The sequence below is a fragment of the Vicugna pacos genome, chromosome 13, assembly GCF_048564905.1.
Source record: "Vicugna pacos chromosome 13, VicPac4, whole genome shotgun sequence".
NCBI lineage: Eukaryota > Metazoa > Chordata > Mammalia > Artiodactyla > Camelidae > Vicugna > Vicugna pacos.
Genome location: NC_132999.1, coordinates 50,919,538 through 50,928,865, shown reverse-complemented (window position 1 = coordinate 50,928,865; position 9,328 = coordinate 50,919,538). Strand labels below are relative to the sequence as shown.

The 9,328-nt window shown below is 40.8% G+C and overlaps 1 non-coding gene across 1 annotated transcript; it reads left to right on the top strand.

Annotated features, from left to right (window-relative positions):
- LOC116282995 (U6 spliceosomal RNA) lies at window positions 1-106 on the top strand. Its single transcript, XR_004192542.1, has one exon. It is a non-coding gene; the product is annotated as a U6 spliceosomal RNA (small nuclear RNA).
- Window positions 107-9,328: the final 9,222 nt, after the last annotated feature.

Below are 9,328 nucleotides of genomic sequence, written 5' to 3'. Positions count from 1 at the left end.
ATGTGTCTTGGGGCACATATACTGCTAAAATTGGATCCATACAGAGAGGATTAGCATCATCCTGCACAAGGATGAGTTGAAAATTCGTGGAGTGTTCCGTATTTTTGAGCTCCCTCACCCTCTCCGAGGACACAGCAGAAGACAGCCCTCTAGGAACCAGGAAGTGGGTTCTCACCAGGCACCTCGCCTTCAGGCATCTTGATCTTGGGCTTCCCAGCCTCCAGATCTGTGGGAAATGGAAGTTTGTTATTTAAGCCCAGAACAAAACAAAGCAAACCAAAAAACACCTGCAAAGGTATCCTGGAGACAACAGTGACTCAGAAAGTCACTGTTCATTAAAATCACTTTTTATAAAACCTAAGTTTTTAGTTTATCAAACACCATTTGGATAGCACCAAATATTTGGTTTGGACCTCCAAAAATTATTGTTAAGATCTTGCTGTCCATTTTTACAGAGTTGTAAACACTGTCACAGGCTTCAGGGACCATCTAGACTGAAAATAAATGATCAGCAGTAGGGCTCATGGAGTTCCTTCTTTAAGTTTTGGCTTCCCATGAAGAAAATGAGATTATTGAGTAATTTTGATCATTTTTTAAATGTACGTATGTGTGAAGTTTTAACTGATAGTGATGTTGCACAGAGAGGTGTTAGGTGCACTCCTTTCTGTTACTAGTGTTGTTATGTTTACTAAATGCTTTAAGAAAAGAGTCTGGTCCTCCAAGTCTTTGCTTGTGGTAGATATCTTCCTGGAGGTTGACTTGCGTACCCACGCCATAAAGCCCTGGGTGCTTCTCAGCAGTTTATGGGCTCAGGAGAACAAGGTAAGGTCTTTTCTAGCATGAATCTGAAGAAGTTTTCATTTATGGGTCTTGAAAGTGGGTCCACTATCTGGGGTATAAATTGATGGCAGAAGCAGGGAGGGATATGTAAAATTATAAGTGCTTTTTAAGGTCTTTTTGGCTTGTTTTCATCTTTCTTATTCTTCTCCTTATTAAGTAATATGAGTGAATCAGGATTTTTAAAATATATCTTCCTCTGATAAGATGGTCCGAGTTCAGATTAGATTCTGGGCAGGAATTCCTGCAATGTTTATTAGCCAAAGGGGAGCCTTTTTGGCTACTTAATGTTTGTGGTGGCACGTATGTTAGCTACACTTGTCTTTTAGAAAAAATTTCTTAAATGCTTCTGACCTCTGGGGATCACAGAGACAATATAAACTATCTTGAATCAGGAAGAATTCTGAGATTTTTAAAAACAATCTTTCATGTGAAAAAAGCAACTCTATTGTTTGACATGGAGAGGGTAGGTCTCCAGTGGAGATTAATATCACAAAAGGGTTTCTTAGCAACAGTGGCAGAAACAATATTTGTGCATAGGAAGGCTTTAATCTTTCCAAGAAAAAAACCCGCAAAGCACTTCACTTAATGATGAAAAAGGATTGATAGAAATCAGCCTTAGGAAAATTGAATGAATGTTGTTTGGAGATGCAGGAAAGGGCCAGGAGGCACATGTCTCATTATTCACTATCTTTATGAGCTAGCCTCATGGTGGGTTTTGCAGACAGGGTAATAAAAAGTCCCAGTCCAGTCTGATATAAAGACTTCAGACTCTCAACCAATTTAAAGTTTCCCTTTCCCCAGGCTCAGAAGCCTGCAGAGAGGGCAGGACGGAAGGTAGGCATCTTCTCTTGTTTTCCTTCCTCTTCCTCCCCACCCCCTGGCAGCTGTTTTGGGTCCCTCTAGGGCTGGGGCAGGGGTAGGAAAAGTCTTTCTTGGTGACTTCAGTAGTAATCTGGGGTTGGTGCCTCCAGGGGTGGTGGAAGTCTAAGGATACCTGTCCTGTGAGGTGATTTTGTGGATTCTTTTGAGGTCCCCTCTCTGGGGAGCCCACCTGCAGTTCCATGCAGTGGAGGATGCCTCCTCTGGCCGGCCACCCCATCTCGCTTCTGTGTTTGATCATCTGAAATCCAGCCTTTCTGTTGATGTCATCTGACTTCTGGTAGGACAATCTCTCGGGCAGATTTCTTTGTGGGCATCTCATTCCTGGCAGCTCCCCTTCTCCTCCTCCAGATAACCACTATCCTGGCTTCATTTTATAGTTTTAGTACATATGTATGCGTCTGGCTGTTAGCATAACTGGCACCATCTTGGGCCCGTTCAGTTCCTCCAGTCCTTCTGCTGACCCTACCTAGGGCTGTACTGTGTTGTAAATCTCTCCTCTGCCGTAGGGGGCTCTGTAGTTATAGACACCATTTAATGGTCATTAGGTTCCAGGTGCCCTCTACGCTCTGCTCGTTTCCAAGCAAAGATGAAGACCTTCACTGATGGATTCCTGGCACCCGCGAGACTAGTTACTCATTCAAAAATCTTAATTTAGGAATGCACCCTGTGTTTCCGAGCACATACCCCCATACCCTAGGCTAACTATAAAATTGTCCCTGTCGTCCCTAGGGGCTGCGGAGTGCAGCTGCAAATGCTTCCAGATTGTCATCTGCCCGGTCCTACTCTGTAAGTTACCCTGTAATAAACGGATCCACTGAGTATGGGGATCTGCCTGCCTTGTGTTTCGGCCTCAAGATGCCTTCTCAGTTCAATGGGCACTTTTCATTCCCTCTGCCCGCCAGCAGTATGCAATTATGTTCTTTTAAAATTCTATATGAATACAGACTTCTTGGATGTGTTCTTTTATAACTGATGTTTGTGAGATTCATCCATGTCATTTTGTATAGTCCTAACTCGTTGCTGTATAGTATTTCATTGTGTGATTATATAACAAACATATAATGTGTCCATTTTACTGGTGATGGACAACAGAGTTGTTCATAGTTTTTAGCTATTATGAACCATATAAATATGAATATTTTAGAACAAGTCTGCTGCACTGGGCTCCTTCAACTCCCAGAGAGCCCCTCCCTGGCTGTTGTCTCTGCCTGCAGTATCCTCCCCCCGGGACATTCCCTGCAAGGTTGGCCTCTCTTACATTTGAAGTCTCAGTTCAAATGTCACCTTCTCAAAGAGACTCACCTTGATAATGCATCCTGAAATAGCTCCACCCTCACCCTTAGCCTCTATCACCTCACCCCCATCCATAGGCTGCTATCTGAAATTGCTGGGTTTTTTAAATTGATTTTTTATTCTGGTAAAATATACAGAACATAAAATTGATCATTTTAACCACTTTTCAGTGTACAATTCAGTGGCATTGTACTTTCACAATGTTGTGTAACCATCTCCAGTATCTATTTCTGGAAATTGTCATCATTCCCAAACAGAAACTCTATACCCATTAAATAGTAACTCCTATTTCCCTCCTCCTCTCAGCCCTTGGTAACCTTGATACCACTTTTTGTATTTATCAGTTTGCCTGGTTTTAGGTGTCCTCATGGAAATGAAATCATACCTTTGCCCTTTTGTGTATAGCTTTCAAGATTCATTTATGTTGCAGCCTGTGTTAGAATTTCATTCCTCTTAAAGGCTAAATAATATTCCATCATATATACATACTACATTTAGCTTATCTAGTCATCTGTTGATGGACACTTTGGTTGTTTCTACCTTTTGGCTATTGTGAATAATGCTGCTACAAAGTGTAGAAGTTTCTGCTGGAGTCTTTATTTTCTGTTGTTTTGGGTATATATTTAGGAGTGGAATCAATATTATTATTTATTTGTTAATCTGTTTATTATCTCCCTTTCATTAGACTATAGATCCCAATGCCTAGAACAGTGTTTGAATCACCATAGGAGTTCAAAACACACTTTTTTCTGTTTACTTTTTTTTTAAATTGAAGTACAGTCAGTTACAATGTGACAATTTCTGGTGTACAGCACAATGTCCCAGTCATGCATATGCATACATATGTTCATTTTCATATTCTTTTTCATTAAAGGTTATTACAACATATTGAACATAGTTCTCTGTGCTATGCATAAGAAACTGTTTTTAAAATCTATTTTTATATATAGTAGCTAACATTTGTAAATCTCAAACTCCCAAATTTATCCCTTCCCACCCCCTTTCCCCGGTAGCTATAAGATTGTTCACTATGTCTGCGAGTCTGTTTCTGTTCAAAACACATTTTTGAAATGAACACGTTTCTCAGGTAAACTGAACAGGGCATGATAATAGTGACCTACGTCACAGAGTGGTTACAAGGATTAAATGCCACATGTCTTAGCGCAGGGCCCTAGCCTCTGGCCACAGTTTAGTTTGTTAGCTCTAAATGAAGACTTCACTCAGCCCCAGTTCCTGAAGTTGATGACTGCTTTTTTTTTTTTTTTTTTTGGCTTCTATTTTACTCTCTGTTGCCAGCAAAGCTTTTTTTTTGACATTCTATAATTTGCCCGATATCATGCAGGCACCAAATCTCAAGATGATCAAGGCCCTGCACCTGTTCTCAGGCAATTTCTAACCTAATTAAATTCAGAACATAGTCTTAAAAGCAGAAACTAGAGAAATAGTTCTTGAAGCAAATTCACTTGTGTTTTAATTTTAATCAGATTGGTTTCATAATTGACACTGTGACTTGGGAGGCCTATTCAAAAAAGGTCAAAAAAGATTCAGAACAACAAGTCATCTACTCATTTGTGTCCTCCTGTGACCTCTGATGATCCCAGTATGACCTGAAGTCCTGGGCTAGAAGATGACACTCACCCTTCAGCTTTCACTTCGCCTGTTGCGTATCGGGTGACAAGAGGTTGCCTAAGCTTTTGCGAAACCACACTGTTATTTCATGCTCCTTGGAACTGTACTGTGTGAATCTTTGGGGAAATCCTGGGGGCGGAGAATGGAGAGATGAAGGAAAAGGAAGCAGGGACTATTAATAACAGACTTTAAACAAGTCTCAAACCACCAGCAAGTTATTGCAAAGGGCCCACTATGTGCTTGCTATAGTGCAGTGAGGCTGGGGTTGGGGGACAGAGGAGCAATAACTGACTGTTGCTCTATTCTCAAGGAGTTTATCATCAAGATGGGGCAGGCAGAACTCCCAGCTGAGAAATTCCCACAAGACAAGGCTGTCAGTAAGTGCTGAGAGCCAAGAGAGTTGCTGGTACAAACGCAGACTGTCAGCGTGGAAGGGCTCATTGAAATAATCTGATCTAGTCCCTTATGTTAGAGAGGGGAAACCAAGGCTCAGAGAGGGTGAGAGGTTTGCTTAAGACCACACAACTAGATGATCCCAAAGCTAGGACTTGAACTCCAGTGTTTTTACTGTTGACCCACAAATGTCTCTGTTAATTGAACAATCTACTTTGCCCAATAGACAGATAAAATTCTATTACATGAGCCATATACAGAATTTAAAAATTTCTGATGGACCAACCACATTCAAGTGTTCAATAGTCAGTGTGTGGCTAGTGGCTGCTGCACTGGCCAGGGCCAGCGAGCTATTTGAACTTAATGATTTATGTGCCAGATTTTCAGGGGAAGTATTGAAGAGTGTGAAAGGTGTCACATAGACTTCATGGTACACAGTCAGGAGAGTCTTAGAGTTGACAGCCTGGGTTTTGGGCCTTAGTTCAACCATTTACTAGCTGTGTGGTCTCAGGTGAATCAACAGCCTCCTTGATCGTCCTTTGGTTTACATCTGCCAAAGGGCAACTGTAAAGATCAGTTGAGTAGCATATATGAAATATATTTCTGTATATGTACATAAATATATATGGATGTATATTGTGTATGTATGAAAATGACCTCCTAGTGTAGCATCTGGTACTCAAAGCCTTATTCTTATTTCCTGAGAATACGAACAGTTTGGAAATATTGTCACGTGGTGAGCACCAGATGGATGAGACCACTTTAATAAGCATGTTTAGTATCCTTTGAAATCAGTACAAAAGCAAGTGGGATATAACTAAAGATGTCACAGGATGTTAGAGCCGGGAAAGCCAGCTCGTCTGGTCCAAGTCAGGAGGAGCAAATCTTGCCGAGCCACCAGTCCGTTTGCCCACTGGGCCCGGCCCCAGCTGACAGCCCGTGTGAGGTACAACTGCCGGGGAGATCTGAGCTTGTCGGCCAGCGAGCCGCAGGCTTTTGTAATCTGCCATGTATTCCCTTCAATTTCTGATTCAGACTTAAATAGGGAAAAAGCTCTGCTGGAAGCTGAATTGCCTCCAAACCGAGCTCCACCCAATCTTCTGAGAATGGAGAGGAAAACAGTCACTTGGCTAGGGAGGCACGCTCGTTGCCACCACTTGGCAGATGAAAATACTGAGTTCTGGAGAGGTTAAATGATTGGGCCAAGATAAGCGAGCTGAGATTTGAACCCATGTAGCCTGACCCTGAGGCTGCTTTAGGGACCAGAGATCGTTATTAGGGAAATACTAAATAGACTAAATGCTATTAATTGCTTTCCCATCTTTGGGAAGTAATCTGGAATTGACCACGTCAAATGGTTCTGTTTTTAGTTTTTCTAATGATCGCCCTGCACCTCCAAAGATAGGTTTGTGTGGTTACTTCTCAATGCATTGATTTTAGACATTTCTTCTGGCTTCTCGTTGTGAGTTACACAACCTCCATTTCCTTTCTTCCTGTTCTCATTTTGATATGTTACATGCATTTGAGCTTCATAAACGCCTTTCTTTTTCCATCAACTTTCAGCAGTTTTTTTTTGACCTCCGTTAAACAGAGGTTATATATTATCATTATATAGGTAGAGACAAGTCATGTGCTAGGATGGCATTTCCTTCTCTACTAATTCAATGCCTTCCTAGGAGAATGTCCCCAGAGCCAATTTCAAATGAATTCTTCTTTCATACACATCACCAATTGTTTAAAATCATGACATACTTTATTTTTTGGATTATGTCTTTCCCATACCATTTCTGCCCCTCCGGGCATTTCTGAGCCTCTATTTTCTTGTTTGGAGTAGCTAATAAAAATTGCTAATCTTTTTTGAGCAGTTACCGCATGCTGGGCTATTGCAAAGTGCCTTACACATAATAATTAATTTAGTCCTCACAGCTACCCAAAGAGGAAAGTGCAGTAGTGTCCCCATTTTATGGACAAGGAAATTGAACCCCAGAGAGGTTAAGTGGTGGAGCTGGGATTTAATGCAGACTCTGCCGGGCACCCATGTCCCCGCACTTAACTGCTGTACTCTTCTCAAAAGGGACACAGGGACACGTGCCATCTTCACCACATGCCTAATCCATTCTAGCTCCCTGCTCACTCTGTGTATTGCTTCTCTGTTCTAATTTAGATCTGTTTCTTTGCATTTGGTCCACGTATTTCTTGTTCAACTATTAAAATTTATTTTAAATGAACATTTTGGGGAGTCCATTACTTTGCCTTCCACATCTGGGGAGGAGGTCCACGAAGGTCCTGGAAATGAGTTGGGATCATTTGGTCAGAGAATTCTGGGTTCTGGGTACTGTGTTCATAGTTTGGAAAGGGGAGATGCTACAGACTCTGTGGTCATGTTCCTTTGCTTCCAAGGACTCCTTGACCCATGGAGAGGGGTGCAGCCAGCAGAGGATCTGAGTGCACACCAAAGCATGGGGCTCACAGAAGAAGGCCCTCTGCCTTGAGTCGAAAGTCAGTACTGTTTTCTCCAAGTGTTTTTTTTTTAAAAACAGGTTTTGAAAATAAACTAATCCTCAAAGCTTAGTGATTTGCTACCACTAAGATGATTAGAAAAAAATGTCCCTTGAATTCTGACAGTCCAGTTGTGGGTAGGCACTTAAGGGTGAAACCTGCTGGGCAGTCTCAGCAATGCCAAGGCAAGGGGTGCCCAAGCCTATCCAAAATCTGATCAGAGGCAGATGCCAGAAATCAAAGATGCATTTCCCAGGAGGAGGGGATGCTCTGAGAGGCTCTGAGAGGATTCTTGGCCATGGGGACTCCTTGCCTAGAAGGGGCTATTGAAGACTGAAGCCAGGAAAGTAAGTCACAATGAGGATTTCCACCCATAGTATGCCCAAGTACGCTCCAACTAGACTGATCCTCCTGCAGGCAGTTATTAACCTCTGGACAAAAAATAAAATAAAATAAAATAAAAGTATCTGAAGCACTGGAGAATAAACAAAAACAGACAGATTCTGGAGAGGAGTCAACACCTGGAAGAGAGAAATGGCATAGGATGAGTTTCTCTCTCTCTCTATTTTTTTTTAAAATAGCTTTCATCATACTGCAGTCAGCATGATTTGAGGGTGTCTAAAATTTCAATAGAAAACCTTCAGTATTTCTGGCCTGAAAACCCAGAGGACAGAGTTGAGGGCAATCACAGCCACTGAAAAGTGAGGGGGAAATCCTGGAAAGGTGTAAGTCAGAGAGAAAAGTTCTTTATAAACTCATCATGAATCTCTGGCCAGCTTCTTGAATCACATGTGTATAGGACAGATTACAAGCAGATCAGCTAAAGATAAAAGAAATGATCTGACATTTGAGCTGCTTACCCAAAGACAGTGTATTTTGAATCCAACCAAGTTAATTTTCTGACAAAACAACAACCACAAAAATCAGCACTCTGTTGGGGAATATAACACAATCCAGGGTCATCACAACGTAGTATTCACAATGAAATTCAACATTATTAGACATACAAAGAAAAGGAAAATGTGATCCATTTTCAAGGGAAAAGATAATCAACAGAGACTGACCCTGAGATGACCAGATAATGATTTCAAAGCAGCTATTATAGCTATGCTCTTTGCTGTAAAGGAAAGTTGTTCACAATGAAAAAAAAAAAAAGGAAAATCTTGATAGAGATAGAGAAACTATAAAAAAGAACCAAATGGAAATTCCAAAACTGTGAGATTCAGTATCTGAAATTTAAAGGTACTGGATAGGCTTATGTCTCAAAGGATTATGAAGTAAGGGTGCTAGGTAACATTGACGAATGAAGTACAAAAGCAAAATAAACAGAGTCTTGGAGCCAGGAACACAGAGAATAAGGAGAGGCTAGTTTGGCAGAGATGGGGCAGATATTTGTGGTAGCTTTTAAACATTCAAAAGTCTTGTTTCTCCTTTCTGTTTTAAATATAATGCAAGTTTATTATAGAGACTTTACAAATGCAGGTAAGAAAATAAACATCAATTATAACCCCACTCCTAGAGAATTCACTGTCAACCTTTTGATGTTTATTCTTTTAGTCTTCTAAAATATATGTAATTTTAATTTTCAGTACATAAGATCACATTCTATTAACTGCTTGAAATCTGCCTTTTGATTTTAAAAACCTATCCTGAACATCTTTCCATGCCTCTAACTATTTTTTGCAACATTTTTGATGATGGCATACCAGTCGTGATACAACTGGATTATAATTGTATATTAGCCTTATATTTTTCCATGTAGGTCACAAATATTTTTCTCAGTTGGTTTTTG